The sequence below is a fragment of the Myotis yumanensis genome, unplaced genomic scaffold (genome assembly GCF_028538775.1).
Source record: "Myotis yumanensis isolate MYYU_CA2020_CCGP unplaced genomic scaffold, mMyoYum1.0.hap1 SCAF_10, whole genome shotgun sequence".
NCBI classification, from domain to species: Eukaryota; Metazoa; Chordata; class Mammalia; order Chiroptera; family Vespertilionidae; genus Myotis; species Myotis yumanensis.
Genome location: NW_027223761.1, coordinates 65,201,775 through 65,223,904, shown reverse-complemented (window position 1 = coordinate 65,223,904; position 22,130 = coordinate 65,201,775).

Here is a 22,130-nt window from a genome sequence, read left to right as displayed (position 1 = left end):
CTTTTATATTCCAACCAAATGTCATGTTCTGTTGTTTTTATTGCCTCTAGACCAGCGGTTCTCAACCTGTGGGTCATGACCCCTTTGGGGTCAAACGACCCTTCCACAGGGGTCGCCTAAGACCATCGGAAAACACATATTTTCGATGGTCTTAGGAACTGAGACACCGCTCCTCTATCCGTCTCCAGGCGGGTCCGCCCACATGCAGATACGCCCACATACGAGTACCTGGCATGATGACATCATTGCGCCAACCCCATCACATACACCCCGTACCAATACAGGTGTATGTGACAGGGTTGGCGCCATAATGTACTTATAGTCACACATGTGTAGAGAGCAGCTACTGTGTAGAAAGCAGCTGCTGTGTTGAAAGCAGCTACTCTGTTAAAAGCAACTACCCTGTTGAAAGCAGAAGCATTGGAGGTAAAACGACACTTCATGAATTATAATTACTGGTTAAATGTAAAATCATGTACTGTAAAATCATCAACTACTGCAAAAAAAAATATCTGTACCATGGGAACTTAATCTGGATGCTGATCGGTCTTTTTATATTCAGCTGTGGTTGATGTGAAATCTGCCCCCTTGTGATAGTGACAGGTATGTAAAAAACAACACAGAGAATGGTAAATCATAGGAAACTATAATGAACTGTATTGACTGAACTATGCCATGTATCATCTTTTGTATTATTAAAGCTATTGTTATATATTATTTTCGTTAGCAAACCATTCCATCACAATGGATCGTGTAGAGAAGAACGTTAAGAAAAGACAATATAGTGAGGATTTTTTACAGTATGGTTTTACCTCAATAATTACAGCAGGAATTGAGAAACTGCAATGTGTTATTTATTGTGAAGTTCTATCAGCCGAATCTAAAATGCCATTTTGTTAGCAAGCATCTGAGCTTTGCCGGCAAGGATACCAACTATTTTAGAAGCAAAGCTGATGGACTCAAGAAAGCCAGACTTGACACTGGTGGCAAGTACCACAAACAAAACATAGCAGCCGTTGAAGCTTCATATTTGGTGGCACTCAGAATCGCCAGAGCTATGAAACCTCACACCATTGCTCAGGATTTACTATTGCCAGCGGCCAAAGACATTGTTCGAGTTATGATCAGAAACGAATTTGTCACAGAATTGAATGCAATTTCCTTATCTAACAACACTGTCCTCAGAAGAATAGATGACAGGTCTGCTAATATTCTTGATCAGGTAATCCAGGAAATTAAATCTGCTCCACTTCTAATATTTAGTATCCAGCTTGATGAATCTACAGACGTTGCAAACTGTTCACAGATACTGGTTTACGTGAGGTATATTAATGACGGTGACTTTAAAGATGAGTTTCTTTTTTGCAATCCTCTTGAAATGACAACTACTGCACGTGATGTATTTGACACATTTGGTTCATTTCTGAAAGAGCATAAGCTCTCTTGGGAAAAGGTTTGTGGTGTTTGCACAGATGGTGCTCCGGCTATGCTAGGATGTCGATCTGGATTTCAGTGTTTGTACTGAATGAGTCACCAAAAGTCATCGGAACTCACTGTATGATTCACCTACAAATATTAGCAACGAAGATGCTGCCGCAAGAGTTACAAGAAGTAATGAAAAGCGTCATAAGTTGTGTCAATTTTGTAAAGGCGAGCACTTTAAACAGTCGACTATTTAAGCAACTGTGCAACGAGTTAGATGCGCCGAGCAATGCTCTGCTATTTGACACTGAAGTGAGATGGTTGTCGAGAGGAAAAATTTTAAAATGTGATTTTGAGCTTCGTGATGAACTCAAAACGTTTTTTAATCAGAAAGCAAGACCGCAGTTTGAAGCACTTTTTGGCGATAAAAGTTAACTGCAGAAAATAGCTTACTTGGTTAACATCTTTGCCAACTTGAATGAGTTAAATTTATCACTGCAGGGACCAAATGCAACATGCCTCGATTTGTCTGAAAAGATCCAATCATTCCAAATAAACCTCAGCTTTGGCAAAAAAAAAAAAAAACGGATGAAAATAAAATTTACATGTTGCCTACCTTATCTGCTTTCTTTGAGGAACATGACATTAAACCAGACAAAAGGATTATGATGATAATTTTTGTGAAAGAACACTTGCACATGCTTGCAGATGAAATTTCATCATACTTTCCAAATCTACCTGACACCCCATTTACACTTGCCAGAAGCCCATTCATAGTCAAAGTTGAAGATGTTGCTGAGACAACACAAGAGGAGTTCATTGAGCTTATTAACAACGATGCAGCGAAAACTGATTTCTCTACAATGCCGTTGGCTTTTTACAAATACTGTCGCAAAATGTAGCAATGTAGTTTACTGTTGTTATATTAAGACTGTTACCCATGCTACACCATGTTTCAAGACAAAATTTCATTTATTTGCAATTAGAAATAAATATTTCACATTATATAACTACATATTTTTTGTGATTAATCACTATGCTTTAATTATGTTCAATTTATAATAATGAAAATACATCCTGCATATCATATATTTACATTATGATTCATAACAGTAGTAAAATTACAGTTATGAAGTAGCAACGAAAATAATTTTATGGTTGGGGGTCACCACAACATGAGGAACTGTATTAAATGGTCGTGGCATTAGGAAGGTTGAGAACCACAGCTCTAGACAGACAGATGTCCCTATTTACTTTGATAATGGATTATTTGAATGTTTGGATGCAGCTTGCCCAAATCTAGAGGGTAATTTATATTTTTGATTAGCTGGCACAGATTTTCAGTTTGATAGGGAATAGAGAATGGAAGAGGTCAATGGGTGAAAAAAGGGGGCATATGACATATGTGGCTCAGCGGTTGAGCATTGACCCAGGAACTAAGAGGTCTCCTGTTGGATTCCCAGTCAGGGCACATGCCTAGGTTGTGGCTGGATCCGTGTAGGAGATAGCTGATCCATGATGTTCCTGCCTCATCGATGTTTCTATCTCTTTATCCCTCTCCCTTCCTCTCTGTCTTAAAATCAATTAAGAAAATATTTAAAAAGGGGAACTTGCTGAAATCGGTTTGGCTTCGTGGATAGAGCGTCGGCCTGCAGACTGAAAGGTCCCAGGTTCGATTCCGGTCAAGGGCATGTACCTGGGTTGCGGGCACATCCCCAGTAGGAGATGTGCAGGAGGCAGCTGGTCGATGTTTCTCTCTCATTGATGTTTCTAACTCTCTCTCTCTCTCCCTTCCTCTCTGTAAAAAATCAATAAAAAATATATTTAAAAAAGGGGGGGGACTTATGTAATCCTTTCAAAAATAAAGATTTTTTAAAAAAGAGAATGGACTATATCATCCTGTTCAGATATGTCTTTTTAATACTAATGATGAAATAAACATTCATTAAAAATTTCAACATTTGTATACACTGCATTGACACATATATCCTTTTCTGAAGCTTTTTTCTGGTCACCTTTATTGTTAACAGTGTTACAGATGTCCCCTTTTTCCCCCATTGACCCCTTCTTGCCTGCACCTGCCCTCTGCCCCAGGTCTTAACCACCCTATTGTCTGTGTCCATGGGTTATGCATGTATGCATAGAAGTTCTTTGATTAATCTCTTCTCACCCTCCCATTCCCCTGTTTATACATATATATATTTAACATCTGTAATATATCTGCCTTGTGAATCAGATAATTTTATTTAGATTATATCATAGATTCTTAAAATAGTCCCTTTGATAAAAAGTGCATCTTTCATAAATATGGAGCATACACTCCTTCAACAGTAAAATTAAGGGTATTTTCTCTGTCTCTATGGGCTGTTACTTACTTATTTACTTTTTTGGTAAAAAAAAAATATGGGAGACTAAATAAACTTTTTACAAGAAAAAAAAGGCAATATTGCCATTTTTTTACTTTCTATAATAAAATTATTTGTAGCAATAATTATTTTCAGACTCAATAGCTACAGTGGCAAGTCCTAAAGTATTTTTAGGAATCCACTTAAGTGTTCAACAGCTGTGTAAAACTTCTTGGCACACTATGAACATCTAAATTAGAAGGCTATTGGCAGGAAAATAGCTCCTATTTTCCATTCTAGCCAGCCACGTGGATTTAGTACATGCAAAAGAGTTGAAAATTTTTTTCATATTTTTTTTTAAAAAATGGGCAGCTGGACAAGAGTAATCCCCTATTTAGAAGATATCAAAAATCATCTTTATTTTGGTTTTGAAATGAAGATATATTAGACAAAATAATTGTATCAATAATGCACTTAACAGAATAGTCTACTTTAAATGAAAACTATTATTGTGATTTCCAAAGCCTATTTTCTGAGGCAAGAACTACAGTGGTAATACTTAATGCATGACACTTTACTAGTTATCATGGCCTTGTGTTTAAAAAGTTAATTAGGTGTGTATATACAGCATACCATCATGGGAATAAAAATGATGGGTTTTATGAGTTTTGTTTTTCTTTTAAAAAAGTTTTTATGGTTGCATGCAATGTTCCATAATTATTTTTAGTATTATTTTTTAAACGCACGCTTGGTATTTATAAGACAAATTATTTTTATAATTTATTTTCAAAGGAACTTTTAGATTGATTTTCTGTCTCTACAATGATGCTATCCCTTCACTTTAATTGTATGAATAGTTCTTTCAAGCAGTAGTTCCATCTATGCAAGAATAGTTTAATATATAGTGAACGGAAGAAGGAAGGGAAGTTCTTAGCATTGATGAGCCTGCATTTTTATTTCCATGGATGCAAGCATATTTGCCAGATGATGTGCCAGATGACTGTTACGTCTGTTGCTACTCTGGAATTCAACCTCTTAATGAGATGCTCTTTTCTAACTAATCACTGTCACTGAGAACGGCACATCACCAGAAGCATGATTCCAGTCAGAGCTGGGAAAGATTAATGCATAGTGACAACTGGGGACTCTAGGAGACTTTGGAATAGAGAAGGTTAATTGGAAATATTGAAATTAACCTTCATTAATTTAATAAACTGAAGTGCCTTTCATTGTTGAGAGTGGATTGCATTACTTTTCTTCCACCTAAAAAATGCCCATTATTCATTTGAGATGATTCATTTTATATATGAAAATAAATAAATGCATAAAACTTTAAAAGAAAGTGAGAGAAAAAGAAGTAACCTTTGAATTCCTTTCTAATATTAGAATAAATAATTCATATTTATTTGATAACTAATACCTGGAGCCCGTAATGTTTTTGTAAATTGTGTTTTCAAAGTCTAATTACTTTACGGTGTTAAACATACAACAATGATTAGCAATAAATTGCACATTCCCTAAATATGGTCTATAACATGCTTTTTATAAAACAAGTTCCAACTTAAATTTGAAAAACACTAAAACAATACCTTTCTTATAAAAATGTACAATGCTCATTAACATTCAGATAAGCTATATTTAACCCCAAATTAGTCAATTGCTCAACATTGAATGTGTTTTCATACTAACACCTATTAAGAAATGATAAAAACACAATTTGATAAAATTAGATTATTCAAACAAACTCAAGTATGTCTCTATTTTATTCTATTTATTTTAATGCTAATGGCAGTTTATTTCTTTTATTTCAACAGAGAATAAAAACAGGTTAGTAGTGCAAATTACTTAACATTACTACAAGAGTCCATAAGTGGTTCTCAACCTGTGGGTCGCGACCCCTTTGGCGGTCAAAGGACCCTTTCACAGGGGTCGCCTAAGACCATCCTGCATATCAGATATTTACATTATGATTTATAACAGTAGCAAAATTACAGTTATAAAATAGCAACGAAAATAATTTTATGGTTGGGTCATAACATGAGGAACTGTATTTAAAAGGCCAGAAGGTTGAGAACCACTGGCTATTTGCTTCATTTCCGTGAGAATTTTTTTTTTTAAAGCAACAAACCAACTGGTGCTTTGATAATTGGTGAGTTTTATTAACCTGGAGTCCAATAAGAATGATCCACACTCTATGAGGCCAGGTTCTCAAAATGGGTCTGTATTCTCTCTTTTCAGAAAAAAGTAGAAGAAATAAAACAAAACCTTTAAATCTATACTGCATTAACTCATTCCAAAATAATAAAAAGAACACATACAAGGTTTAGAATACAACATGAAAACTTTGTATAGGTTATACATGTCTTGTTTTAATCTTAATCAAATTAAAAGAAAATGATAGAAAATAAATCTTTTTTTTTCAAAAGGGTTTAGGGGATAAATAATGAAAAAAATGAAATAAAGAAAATGAACATTAAAAATAAAGCATAACAAATTTTAAAGTAAGAAAAAATTATTAACAAATCAACCTATAAAATATTTAATTCAAATTTGAAATCAAGACTAGCTAATGAAATTTTAATGTGTTTTGTTTCTAATGAATCATTTGTATTGTCATTGTTTAATACCTCCAGATTTACTTTCTGTTTCTAGAAACTCAGTTGTCACTGGTCTTCATGAGACAAAAGATTCACATAGAAGTCAATTGAGACATATTTTCAGCAACTCTAGGGCTACCAACATGTTTTTCTGTCTCTCCTTATAATATCTTTGAATGTTAGGGTTTGTGTAAATAGTACCAAATAAGAAAATAATTTGAAAATCCCCCAAACATCCTTATCTCACTTATTGATGAGTCCATCTTCATGTCACATGTGGAATTTTACAGTCTACTAAATATCCCTATGCACACCTGCCTATTTCTGTACTCTGAAATATCATTTTATGTTCTTCTCATTGATCTATTCCTGTGGCAACACATACATTTTAAAAACATATTTTTATTGATTTCACAGAAGAAGGGAGAGGGAGAGAGAGATAGAAATATCAATGATGAGAGAGAATCATCGATCGGATGAGGGATCGAGCCCGCAATCCAGGCCTTTGCCCCTGGCCAGAATTTGGTCTGCAGGCCAATGCTCTATCCACTAAGCCAAATCAGTGAGGGCAACACATATATATTATTATTTTGGAAGAATAGATGCTGTGATATCTGAAAAGTGTCCTATCTTTGTTTTGTTATGGTGTGTGTGTGTGTGTGTGTGTGTGTGTGTGTGTGTGTGTATGAATTCTAACTCAAGGACATGCTTAGAGAGAAGAATGGAGAAGAAGAGAGGGGGCAGAGAAAAAGAAACATCAATGAAGAGAGAAACATGGACCAGCTGCCATGTCCATGCTACTTGATTAGGGATCAAACTGGGCAACCCTTCAGTGCATGGAAGATGCTCAACCAACTGAGCCAGCCAGCCAGGGCTTTTTTTGTGTGGTTATTTAGTTACACTTATAGGCTTTATGTGACTACATATATTTTCATTGAGAATACAGTGGTGCCTGACCTTTATGGCATTTGCAATCTCATGGGAGAAAAAAAATCTATGGTATAAGTAAATGATGCTGCTGTTAGGATAAGCTGGGGTGCATGAAAATTTATAACAAGGAAACTTTACTTTTTCTGGAGTGGCAGGAGGAAATGTATTAGGGAGTTCTTCTTAGAGAAAGTAATATTTTACCTATGACCTGAAATGAAATTGCCAAGACTTCACAATCACAATGTCTAGCACCTAGTTTATGTTAAATATTTATGGTAATTATTAGAAGTTAGTTATAAAATTGTGCATTTGTGTGTGGACTAATGAATGGAAACATATGAAAAATAATATTTATGATGTAATAATGTACGACAAAATATGGAAAGTAGGGGATTGCACATGACGCATACATTAAACTGAAAGAAGAAAGTGCTATGAGTGAAGAAGAAAGGGAATCATTACATAACGTGAGGCTGGGGCAGCTATTATGTTGAACCTTTGAAGCTGTCTTATTTATTTTGGTATTTATCCTCAATAAGATGGAGTTACAGTGGCCTGGCTGGTGTGACTCAGTTGGTCAAGTGTGGTCCCGTGCACTGAAAGGTCACTAGTTTGATTCCTGGTCAGGGCACATGCCCAGGTTTTAGGACTCGTTCCACAGTTGGGGTGGGTGTGGGAGTCAGCTGATAGATGTTTCTCTCTCCCATAAATGTTTCCCTTTCTCTCTTGTCCGCTCTCCCTTCCTCTCTCTGTTAAAAATAAATCAATAAAAATATTTTTGAAAAGATGGGGTTATATTGAAAAATGTTAAAGTATTGCATTGATATGACAATTCTTAATTTCAAAAATATATTCTTGTCATTGTGTGGAGGAGAATGGAATGGGGAAGAGATTGTAAAAGAAACTAGTGCTGTATTGCTGATATTTGCTGATGGTGTATTTATCTAGAATGGGGATGTGTGATTGAAGAAAAATAAGTGGATTATGGAGATTCTATAATGGAAAATATATAGAATATGGGGTTGATTACCTTTAGACTAGAAGAAAAATGCAAGGGAATTAATTATTACATTCAGATTTCTGAATAAATAATAATTTTACCAAGTTGCTATATAGAATAAATACAAAAAAGAGCAGATATACACGGAACGGCATGAATTTAGTTCTGGCCACATTAGGCTTCTTGAGCATGTGAGATAACAAATATAAATGGGGATATAAAATAGGCACTAGATTCTCTTTTTCTGAAACCAACAGGAGATGCCCGTGTCTAGCATAAAATCAAAAAGGAACCTATAAAAATGGGTAAAGGTAATGTGGTAAAGAGACTATTTGTAGAAGAGAAAATAATCTAGGACATATCCTGAAGAAGTTAATCAGTTAAGGGGTTACTGGATGAGAAACAGCCTGCAAAGTGGCTAAAATAGAGTAGCTAGTGAAACAGTAATAGCAACAGAAAAACAAAACAAAACCAGCAAATAAATAAAGAGGGAAGTGTGTTGTAATGAAAGCTAGTGAACAAAGTGGCTTAAAGAAGGAACATGTGATGAGTAAAGGTAGTTGTTAGAAAGCCACAGTGAGATATATATCCTAATGTGAGTCCTCCTGCGTCAACTGTTGCTATCAATATTTTTCTATCTCTTGTGTAATAGCTATGCAGGGGTGGCAAAATGTTACCTCCAGCTTCTTAGAGTTTTCAACTGCACTTGAGAACTAAATGGACATGAGCCAGATTAACAGGAGAAAAGCATACAACTTTGCATAAGATTTATGTGACATCAGCGTCCTCATAAGGAAATAAAGACCCAAAGAGCCAAAACATATACTAGTGTACCCGTTAATAATACGGATTTTTTAATCAAAGAAAAAACAATAATTTCAAGAGGAACATCAAAAGTGCTTTATTCAAAGTAATGTCTATCACTAGCTATACATTTCCTCCATCTTTCAGGTAATTTATGGTCCCAACAGAACTTTTCTTGTTTTGAGGCAAACCATTCAGAGACCCAACTTTCCACTTCTTTGTACGTTTTGAAGTGCTGCTCAGAAAGTGCATGTGCCATCGATTGGAACAAGTGTTAATCTGAAGGAGCAAGGTCTGGTAAATATGGCGGGTGGGTTAATATTTCCCAGGCAAGATCTTTTAATGTATCTTTAAATGGTTTTTAAGTGTGTGATGGTGCATTATCATAAAGCAAAATTTTTTTTGTGGTGTCTTCTGGAACATTCTGGTCATTTCATGATCAAAGCACCATTCAAATTGATTATTTGTTGTCGATAGTGATCAGTATTAATGGCTTCACCTGGTTTTAGAAGCTCATAATACACCACATCTTCCTGATCCCACCAAACGCAGACCATTGTCTTCTTTACAAAGCGATTTGGCCTTGCAGTTGATGTTGATGGTTGGCCTTGATCAACCCATGATTTTGTGCATTTGGGATTCTCAATATAAATCCACTTTTCATCAGCAGTCACAATTTGATGCAAAAAAGACTTTCTTTCATGCCAGTGAAGCAAAAGTTTACTGATGACTTTTCGGTTTTCCATTTGTCTTTTGTTCAGTTAATGTGGCACCCATTTTCCTTCCTTTAAAATCTTTCCCATTGCTTGTAAATGATTGGAAATTGTTTGCTGAGCAATGTTTAATTTTTCTGCAAGTAGTTTATGAGTTTGACACACATTTTCATCCAATAATACTTGTAATTACTGGTCTTCAAACTTTTTTGGTTGACCTCGACATCTTTGTCTTTCACATCTAAGTCATCATTTTTAAAGCATTTAAAACAGCCTTTACAAGTATCTAGAGATGGAGCATGTTCACCATAAGATTCCCAAAGAATTCAGCACCACTTTTCTTCAAAATGAAGTAATGAATTGAAACTTCCCGCAAATGCTCTTTTTTTGGCATGAAATTTAACATTTTTAAGTGTAAAAATATCTGATGTTAACACCTTCAGTAAATATGACATATGAAGTTTTGAAGCTTGTTGTCAATACAATAAAACAGCATACGTATCCAATCGCATCTATATCAACATATGTGTAACTCCATCTATTGAAGAAAATCCACATTACTAACCAGTACACCTGGTATACTTTCATATTAGGTTGAACAAAGAGAGGCAATTGTGGGAAAGTAACGGAAATATATGAGTGGCTAAAGAAAGATAAGATTATTTTAATACAGTCTACTTGTGCAGAATTCTTTCCGTCTCAATTTCCCACCCTTGATAATAATGTTTTTATTTTTTTCTGGTATATGGAGGGACACTTTCATATGGGAGTTTTATCTCCTATTTTTATGATAAAAAGTGAGAGAGAGATCAGAGTGTCCATTTTCCATCTACTCTTTCCCAAGTGCCTTTAGCTCAAAATAATTCAAAGTGACATATTTTGGGGTGGCTGTCTAACTGATTTCACTACTTCTACTCTGGGCCACCTAGAACCACTTCTTCAAATAAGAGCAAGAATGAGATTTTTAAAATACAAATTTTTAAAAATGTAAATCAAGAAAGTATACTCACCCACCCTACACGTCCAATGTTTTCCTGTAACACTTGTAATAAAATACAGACTGCTTTACCTGGCATGCTCTCTGAACTTGTTTTCTTGTCCCCTTTGCTCACTGTATTCTAGCCACCGTGATCTCAATGCTGGGTCTGGACATGCCAATTACATTCCCAGCTCCAGCCTTTTGTACATAGCTCCTCTGGTAGACTGATTGTGAAACTGACTGCCATTATACACTCCTCCCTTTGTGTCTATACTCTTTGTAATATGATCTGTAGCTCATTTCATTAAGAGAGTTTTTTTTCCTTCGCCCGTTTACTTTGGTCTGGCTTTGTGATTTTCTTAGGTCAAAGAATGTAGCGAAAGTAAGCGGGGACAGTTCAATTACGAGTCTAGGCTTCAAGAGGCTTAGGGTGCCTCCCTCTCTTCCTTGGATCTCTGGGGTGGTCAGGTGAGCAATCATGACTAGTCCGCTGAGGGGTGAGAAATCACATGGGGCAGAAACTGATCTTACCAGTCACGGCCATCCTAGATTAGTCAAGGTCAGGCTAACCTGGCAGCTAAAAATACATGCATAGGCTACCCTAGATGAGATCAGCCAAAAAAAAAAAAAAAAAAAATCACCCATAGTGCCATGAATAAATCACATCATGATTGCTTTAAATAATAAAGTTTTATGATTGTTTTGGTATGTAGCAATAACCAACCAATTCAACTTATTTTAGTTGGTCTGAGAGTCTGCAAGACATTTTCATCAACAGCTTCCTCACTTCATTTAGGTCTTGCTGTTCCTGTGCCACCCCTTCAGAAAATAGTTCTCTGGCCATCTGAAATCAGTATCTTCTTATCCTACCTCATTTTTCCTCACTGTACTTATTAATGATCAATATCTGAGATAATATTTATTTTAATCTCATAATCCTTGTGTTTAGTATTAAGTGTGCAATGCAAGTATAGTACTTAATAGAGTATCTGACACAATAGAATGAATCTTTTTTTTTTTACTACTTTGTACTATATAAGCCCATACTCATTGTTTTGATGAATTACTTATCAGGTTTTACAGTCACTCAAGTAAAGAGGTCTTTGATACACCATTTCACATAGTGTTTTATGACATAGCAAAATTCTAGGGTGACAACAACTTAGGAAAATGAGCTGACCTATCTCCTCATTGGGTGACCTTTCTTTTCTGCAGAGAAGAAAACAGTCAAGGGTCAATGTATCGCTTTAAATCTCTCTTAGTTACACAACTGGAGTGGGTGAAGCCACAAATGTTGGTTGAGTTTAAAGACTTACTAGAACTGTTAACGGTTGAAGTTGTTCACATCTCAATGTATTACTGATCCAGCAAATGAGCAATGCAATGATTAGCATTTTTCAACCCCTCTCCCTTTGCTTTATAATATTTCACAAAGTGTCTGAAGTGGTCAATGAATACTGAAAGCCAGTAACTCATTACTCTTTTTTTTGCTCTTAGCTGGCATGGCACATTACCCATGTTTCCACTTCCCACTATAAAAAGACATGCCTATTAAAGTACTCATTTATTTACATGTGCTAAATATTCTGCATCACTGGTCCTACATCAAGAAGTGCTATGAAAAAAAACCCCAAGATTGCGGCATAGGTAAACACCGGAAATTGCTGCCATGCACAACCACTTCAAAAATACAACTAAAAGACAAAACGGACATCATCCAGAACCTCAGGAAGGCTGGCTGATTGGAAAATCTACAACTAAAAAGAAAGAGAAAAGCACACTGAGACTCAGAGTAAGTGCAGAGGTAAGTAAAGTGCAGAGGAAGTAAAGTGCAGAGGTACGGAGGCACACGTGGAAAGGGCTGGCAACTGAGGACGCGGTTGTCTTTTTCAATCGGGAGGGAGTCTCAAGCTCCCAACTGCTCTGAACTCCAGTTCCAGGCAAGTCTCTGGGGACCCGGACTCATATGCAGAGAAACTGGACTGTCTGGCATCGGTCGGAAATCGAGGGCAGCTTTCTCTCAGAGGTGCTTGCAGCGATTACAGGGACACTGAGAAGCGGGGCCACTTAGGGTAGGACTGAAGAGCAGCCATAGCTGCTTGCTCTGCCCTGTTGATCCCCTGAGACCCTGCCCACCCAAGCTGTGTGCAGAGGCTTTTGCATATGAAAGCTCTGGCCCTTTGCAATCTTAAAATTACCTAACAAACTGCAGCTGGGTCAGAGAGACCCAGACTTCCAAAAGAAGGCCCAAGGCCCCACAGCAGCTTGCATTGCTTCACAGCTGGGCCTCATCTGGGCACCTCCAAACCCTAAACAAAGAAGAGGAATCTGCAGATCTCTCCATAGCTCCTGCTGGGTCACCTCAGGCAGAGGCTAAATTAGTACCTCCTTAGAGATCCAAGAGCCAGTGTACCAAGTGATCAGAGTGGGACCATCCAGATTACAACCCCTCATATCCATAAGGGACACACTCAGGGGGCAGACTCAGAGAGCACCAAAACGCGGCTGAAGCAAGTCTTGCCCCAAAAGGGTGTCTCCAGCACAGAAGTTCTCCCACTGCAGACACAGCTAATTCTCACAGCCAATTGGCCTGGAGGCTAATTCCTCCCAGTGATACCTACAACAAACAAGGCTTAACTACAACAAGACTGTGCACAAAGCCCACAAAGGGGTGCACCAAGAGTGTCCACCTCTTGTAATTGGGGAGGCTGAGCCACTGGGCCCTATAGGACACCTAGCACAGAAAGCCACTCTATCAACACAGGGAAGCATAAAAATTGCGGAGACAAAGAAACAGGTCACAAATGACAGAAATGGAGGAAAGCAAACTATTGGATATAGAGTTCAAAACCACACTTTTAAGGTTTTTCAAGAATTTTCTAGAAACTGCCGATAAATTTAGTGAGACCCTCAAGAAATTTAGTGAGCCAAAACCGGTTTGGCTCAGTGGATAGAGCATCATCCTGTGGACTGAAAGGTCCCAGGTTTGATTCCGGTCACAGGTATGTACCTGGGTTGTGGGCACATCCCCAGTAGGAGATGTGCAGGAGGCAGCTGATCGATGTTTCTCTCTCATCGATGTTTCTAACTCTCTATCTCTCTCCCTTCCTCTCTGTAAAAAAATCAATAAAATATATTAAAAAAAATAAATTTAGTGAAACCCTCGAGGTTATGAAAAAGGACCAACTAGAAATTAAGCATACACTGACTAAAATAAAGAATATTATACAGAGTTCCAACAGCAGACTAGAGGATCGCAAGAATCAAGTCAAAGATCTGAAATAAGAAAAATGGGAAAAAAAACCCAACTGGAAAAACAAAAAGAAAAAGAATCCAAAAATATGAAAATAGTGTAAGGAGCCTCTGGGTCAACTTCAAGCATACCAACATTCAAATTATGGGGGTGCCAGAAGAAGAGAAAGAGCAAGATATTGAAAACCTATTTGAAGAAATAATGACAGAAAACTTCCCCTATCTGGTGAAAGAAATAGACTTACAAGTCCAGGAAGTGCAGAGAACCCCAAACAAAAGGAATCCAAAGAGGACCACACCAAGACACATCATAATTAAAATGCCAAAAGCAAAAGACAAAGAGAGAATCTTAAAAGCAGCAAGAGAAAAACAATCAGTTACCTACAAGGGAGTACCCATATGACTGTCAGCTGATTTCTCAACAGAAATTATGCAGGCCAGAAGGGAGTGGCAAGAAATATTCAAAGTGATGAATACCAAGAACCTACAACCAAGATTACTTTACCCAGCAAAGCTATCATTCAGAATTGAAGGTCAGATAAAGACCTTATCTTCACAGATAAGAAAAATCCAAAGGAGTTAATCACCACCAAACCAGTATTATATGAAATGCTGAAAGGTATCCTTTAAGGAGAGAAAGAAGAAGGAAAAGGTAAAGATACAAATTATGAACAACAAATACACATCTATCAACAAGTGAATCTAAAAATCAAGTGAATAAATAATCTGATGAACAGAGTAAACTGGTGAATATAATAGAATCAGGGGCATAGAAAGGGAGTGGACTGACTATTCTCGGGGGGGAAAGGGATATGGGGGGTGCAGGAAGAGACCGGACAAAAATCGTACACCTATGGATGAGGACAGTTTGGGGTGGGTAATGGCAGAGGGTGGGGTGGGAACCGGGTGGAGGGGAGCTATGGGGGGAAAAAGAGAAACAACTGTAATAATCTGAACAATAAAGTTTTAATTAAAAAAAGAAGTGCTATGATCTTCCACAGTAATTATTACAAATTTTCTAAACAAAAAAAGCAGAGAAGCTCTATATCTAATTGTGTGGTCTGGAGAGATGAACCTTGAGAGTAACTTAAGTGAGAACATCCATTTGATTCTAGATTACTAATATATGACTTTTAATAAAAAAACTAAGCAAGTCCCATCTTTTAAAAAATCTTTTAAACTTTAAGTAAAAACAAGATATGATTCAAAGAAGCTTTTTAAATTCATAGACATATAAACCAATAAAATTTCTAGGTAGATCCTCTTAAAAGTAACAAACTTTATCCCTTACATAATAAAAACTCAGCTATCTTCCTTTGTTGTTATAAAAACTTACTGCTTTTGATAAAGAGCTGTGAGAATTTTAGCATGATGATGTGAGGACCTTTGCTGATACTCTCCAGTAATAATTCTACATAATATATTGTACATATTTGTATTATATTATATATGATTGTACAGAAACATTAAAAAAACCTCTCTGGAAATGGTCATAAGAGCAAATAGCAAATTAAGAAATATCTACTCATGAAAATCCATGAGAACTCAGTATTGAAGGGATAGTCTTTGGTATTTGAACCTAGAATCCTCCTTCCTTTACCTGTCCTGTGTTCTGTGCCCTTAGGCCTTAGTTGGAAAATTAAGCTCCCCTTGTAAGTAAAATTAAATCAAATTAGTATAGCTTATGCAATGGTAGTAAGACTAACAGTCTAACAAACATTTTGAAAACATAAACCAAAGTACAATGTAGGAATTAAGGATATCCCTATATGTTTAGACAGTGGTGAATTACCTATAATATAGTAATTTTAGGATGGAATTAAAATAAGTCCAAATATATGAACTTTCCTATGTTATCTAAATTATGTTATCCTGCAACATAGGAATAAAAGCTAAAAAAAGTTATTTCAGCACATGTTTAAAATTAACTTTAGAGCAAAATTAAAATTTAAAGGACCTAGAAATGACATCTACATTATGGTTAACTCTAGATAGTTGGGAGCTAAATAGACCTCAATAATTCTACTTCAATAAATTCATATATATATATATATATATATATATTCTTTAATATATGTATATATTGATTTCAGGGAGTAAGGGAGAGAGATAGAAACATTAATGATGAGAGAGAATTATTGATCGGCTGCCTCCAGTATGTCCCCCACTAAGGACTGAGCCCACAACTCCGGCAGGTGCCCTGACCTGGAATCGAACTGTGACCTCCTGGTTCATAGTTCAAAGCTCAACCACTGAGCCATGCTGGCTGGGCAAGATATTATTTTTTACATTTCTTAGAGCTGTCATCCTAAGGCAAATATCGATTGAGAGCAGAATCCACCACCTGCATTCTCCATAATGATGTGCCTGAATCTGGATCCATTATAATATGGAGCATAGTATGGGTGCTCAAATACATACTTTAGTAAATTGTTAGATCAAGTAACTATTATAAATAATTTCTCCTGTCCTTATTTTACTTTATATCAAATACTTGATTCAATTATTTTAAATATTGTTTTATTCACATAAAGAAATAAGGAACTCAGTTCATTTGTCTGTAGTTAGGCTTACGCCAGTAATCCTCAGCAAAGAAAAAGAAAATTGATATAATTTTAGGAATTTGCTTTTCTCTTGGCAGAAAGAAAATTCAATATATAACTTATAATTGGAATGAGAGAGAGTTGTTTACTCCTATTGTGATATTAAGTGCATTGGAGCTGAAATGAGCACTATAATCATTTACAATATTTTAGTATTCATCAAAATGTATTGCATATACACATAAAACTTATTTTCTGATTTGTAATAAATTCTCCTTGAGTCCCAAAGCTCAGATACCCATTCTTTTGAGTTATTGTAAGGAAATTGAGTAGGAATTTAATTTGCCTGATAAGTGATCTCCTCTTGCTGAAACAGCATTCTATCACCAAGGATAAAATGAATCCTATTACAAGGAGGCATAATCAAGCAGGAGGAAATACCGGGGGGTGGGGGGGGGGGGGGGAGTTCCAGTTTAAAGTATACACTGCATTTTGTCAGAGTTTTGGTATCCATCATAAGTACATAATTTCAAACAGGTAGTCATTGTGCATAAGGTGGATGGCTATGTAGTTCTTTTCATTTAAATGTAACTACTATTTAGTTACTTCTCTATACTAGCAGGAATTATTTGTAGCTTTTCTTTGTAACATGTGGTCTTATTGTAGAGTTTGATTCATCTATGTAGAATTATGAGAGCAATGTAACAGGTTTGTTTCTCAATGTCCTATATCTCTTGGATTGATATATTATTTGGCAGTATTTGAGATTAAAAGGGGGGAAAAAACATGCCTCTGGCACATACTTAGCTTAAAACTAAATTTCTTGAAAAATTTTCAAACTGTTTTTAGATGTAGATGAAAAACTTCACAGTGAGAGAGAGGTGGGGGGAGGTAGAGAGAGAAAGAGAAAGTAAATGTTGAAAATGTTATCTTATGACTGCTCTCTTTTATTTAGGACCTGAAATTTGGGGACACCCAATTGAATACAAAGATAAAATAAAGAAAAAGTAAATGAGCATGTAATAGAACAAACATGACTACATTCTTCAGTGAATTTTTCTAATAGTCCTGGAATAGATTTTGAATAGCCCCGCTGCACGTTTTATTTTTTTTTTTTACAAAGGAACAAACTACCAGTTTTCAAAATATCAGTCAAATAATTCCATGTATAAGTATAATTGAAACATTCCTGTAATCTCTTGCAATTGTTACACTAATATTTTAAAGAATTTTCAGTGAAATATTTAAGAATATGTAACAAGCAGAGAATTTTACCTTAAAGATCACAGTTTTTAACTTAAATTCTTTATTGTTTAAAATATTATATAAGTTTTCTTTTTTTCCCATTGACCTCGCCCTCACCGCCCCCACCCTGCCCCGAGCACATGCCCTCACCCTCATCCCTGTATCCATTGGTTATGCTCATATGTATGCATACAAGTCCTTTGGTTGATCTTTTACCCCTCACCCCCCACCTTCCCTCATAGGTTGGACAGTCTAAAGGGTCCCAGATTCGATTCCGGTCAAGGGCACATGCCAAGGTTACGGGCTTGATCCCAAGTAGGGGACATGCAAGAGGCAGCCAATCAATGACTCTCTCTCATCATTGACATTTCTAGCTCTCCCTCTTCCTTCCTCTTTGCAATCAATAAAAATATTTTTCAAAAAAAGAATATCCAACCATGATAATGGATTTTATATTTCTCCTTCAATTGTCAAATCTGTCAAATTTTGCTACATACAACTGAGATTCTGTTATTAGAGTTACATCAGAGTTACACAGAATTGTGTCACAAGACTATGATAGTTATAACTCTCTGTGTATTGTGCTTTTTACTATTAGATATTTTTTGTCTCTATATTTCTTGCCTTAATGTTTACTTTGGCTGATGTTAATATAGCTATGCCAACATTTTTTGTTCGCTTTTTTTGTATGGTATATATTTTTTCTTTTTCTTTTAAAGATAAAGTATTCTGATATTTAAAACTAGAAGCCCGGTGCGCGAAATTCATGCACAGGGGCGGGGGGCTTGTCCCTCAGCCCGGCCTGCACCCTCTCTAATCTGAAACCCCTCGAGGGATGTCCTACTGCCAATTTAGGCCTGATCCCCTGGAATCGGGCCTAAACCCACAGTCGGACATCCCTCTCACAATCTGGGACTGTTGGCTCCTAACTTCTTGCCTGCCTGCCTCCCTGATATCCCCTAACTGCTTCTGTCTGCCAGCCTGATCACTCCTAACCACTCCCCTGATGAACTGATTGATGCCTAACTGCTCCCCTGCCGGCCTGATTTTCCCCAACCCAACTGCCCTCCCCCTGCCAGCCTGATGGCCCCCAACTGCCCTTCCCTGCCGGCCATCTTGTGGTGGCCATCTTGTGACAAAGTCGCATGAGGGCGCCATGCGAGGGTGTGATACCACCTAGGCTTTTATCATATAGGATTTGCTTTATGTATATAGCATAGAGTTGTTTTATTTAACTAGTCTAATAATCTTTGTATTTTAATTGGAAATTATATTCTATCTAAATCTAATATAAATTGAGTTTAAATCTATAATCATCTTGTTTCCTTTCCATTTTTTATTAATTAGTTGGTAATTTTTATGTCTGTCTGTTACATGTCTCTGTGACTTCTTTTATCTTTACCATGACTTTAGTCTAGATAGGACCAATCCTCAATTATGAGCTTTAAATTGAAGAGAACATAGAAAGAGCCCTGGCCGGTGTTTCTCAGTGGTTAGAGCATCAGCCTGCATACAGAATGGTTGTGGGTTCAATTTCCAGTCAAGGCATACCAGGGTTGAGGGTTTGGTCCCAGGCCTGGTCCAGGCGAATACAGGAGACAACCAATTGATGTGTTTCTTTTGCATGGATGTTACTCTCTTTCCCCTTCACATCCCTTCCCCCCTCCCTTCCACTCTCTCAAAAACAAAAAATCAATGGAGAGAATATCCTCAGGTGATGATTAACAGAAAAAAAAAAAGCATAGAGAGAACATAGAGACAGAGAAAATTCATATGGGACATAGCAAAAATAAAGCTTTAATGTCATATTTCACTATAATAGGTTAGGGTTTTACTGAAGCATAATCTAGAAAAGTGTCCCAAAAAATCCCATGTTAATAAGTTTCTTTAAATATATCTTTTTAAATTTTATTATTGAAAGTATTAGAGCTGTCTTCCTTTCCCCCCCACTTTGATGCCCTCCACCCCACACCCACCCCTCCCAGGCCTTCGCTGTACTACTGTCTGTATCCATGAGCTATGCATATATGCATATAAATTCCCCAGTTAATCTCTTCTCCCAAACCCCTGCCTGGAGAAATACATTCTATATATACTAGGACATATAAATTTTAAAAATATGAGATGCCTAAAATGTTTAAAATGGTATTTTTTTGTTGTTGTAGGAATTATATAACTGGATTGTATGAGATTCAAATTATAGTTCTCTTTTATACTTGAGTAAATATCTAACAAGTAGATCTTAATCCTATTGAGATTGCAACATCTTCATTTATAAAATATGTTGAGAGAGATTATGTCAAAATTACTAGTACCTTAATTTTAACAACACAGAGGTACAGATACAATGAAATATCTAGAGTGAGGTGCTAAAATAATGAACACAATTTTCTTTATATCAAAATCTAATCAATGCTTTATGTCTCAAAGTCTATCTTGGCTCTTTCTTTTAATGGTCAAACATTCCAAACAAAAAAATTAGCAGGCTGGAAGAGGTTAATGGGAATAAAGGAGGACCTATGCAATACTTCCAACAATAAAGATTAAAGAAATTGTAGACTAAGCACTAAAAGAACATTTACCGTCAATTAATATATTCTGAGAAGCATGCAATTGGATTATATCTCATAATACATAACTAAAATGGGTTTGTTATTGTTCACTGTACTATAATTATTTTTCTTTTCACAACTGTTTTGGGTATTAACTTTTTATAAAAGTAAGTTTCACATGTAATATTACATTGGATGAATACGGTGTGTATGTTTGATGTCTAGTACAGGCATACATTGGAGATACCATGGGTTTGGTTCCAGGCTACCGCAATAAAGCAAATACTGCAATAAAGTGAGCCACATGAAGTTTTTGGTTTCCCACTTCGTATAAAAGTTATATTTGTACTATATTGTAAAAACACAATATATGTGAAGTTCAATAAAGGAAAGCACAATAAAATGAGGTATGTCATACATTTTTACGAGATTATTTTAATTAATAATCCTATATTTTGAGTATGCTTAAAGCTTTCAAAAATCTTAAAAATTTACCAACATCAAAAAAAAAAAACTTTTTTTTTCTTTAAAGCATGTCCATGAATATTACATATTCCTAATTATTTAAGACTCTGGAATATATTTCTGTAAGTGTGCCAAGTTCTACTATATATCTTGATTTGTATCATCTAATACCTGCAAATGCAGAATTTCCTTCACCTCAATGAAATTTTATAGGTATTGGAAATATGGAAAACATTAGTTGGAGTCTGTTTTTATTTAGAAAAGTAATGGCACATTTTTTTCTGATCTAGGTGGACTCAAACCTACAGAATAGCTTAGATAGCTGGTTAATGGAAAGCAGAATTGGTGACAAATTTGGAAAAGCAGTAAGCCCTTGAAACGTGAAAGCCATTTTACTCCAATCTCCTCTTAAAATATTGGGGGGGTGTGTGTGTTTTTTTTTCTGAAACAAGGACTAAACCAAACTGGAAATAGCATCCTTTTAAAAGCTATTTTAATTTATAAAAGAAAATATAAATATATTCAATTCCACATATTAAAAGACTATTGGAACAAAGCTAACAGTGCAGGAGAAATAAATCAATAAAGATATAGTAGAAACCAAATGAATTAGAAGACCAAAGAATAATCAAATAAATCCTTAAGTGCCAAAGTAGGTTAATTACAAATATCAAAGTAGCATTTATAAATTTTCAGCTAGTACAGATATAAAAATGATCATGAAAAACTATATATACAAATTATTATTTTCTCTAATAAAATTTGTTATTGAGCTATATACATATTATAGCTCAATAACAAAAGATTAGTATCCTTCATGGAAATGTCTCATCACAACTCTCTCCTCTTATGCAGGGAGAGAAGTAGTATGTTAAATTTCAACACAGCAAATTAATGGTAGTCTTTTCATTGCTATATATTGTTCCATTGAAAGAATATATGGCAACTGAGTTATCTACTAATTTTTGTGAGTCACTTGGGTTTTGCCAGTGTTGGGCTGCCATGAAGAGCACTACTCTGAGCATTATTGCTATGACTTCTGCCGCACCTCTTTTACACACTTGTTTTATGACTAATCCTAGGAGAGAATTTCATGCACCACCGGGTATGCATATGTATGCACATGCATTCTTAGATTTGTAGTTTAATTCCTTCCAGTAATTACATGAAATTATTGGCAATTATCTCTTTAAGTACATATTCTACTCCATTCTCTCTAACTTCAGAAACTCCAATTACACATGTTAAATTGCTCAATATTATTCAACACTCTTGCAAGCCCC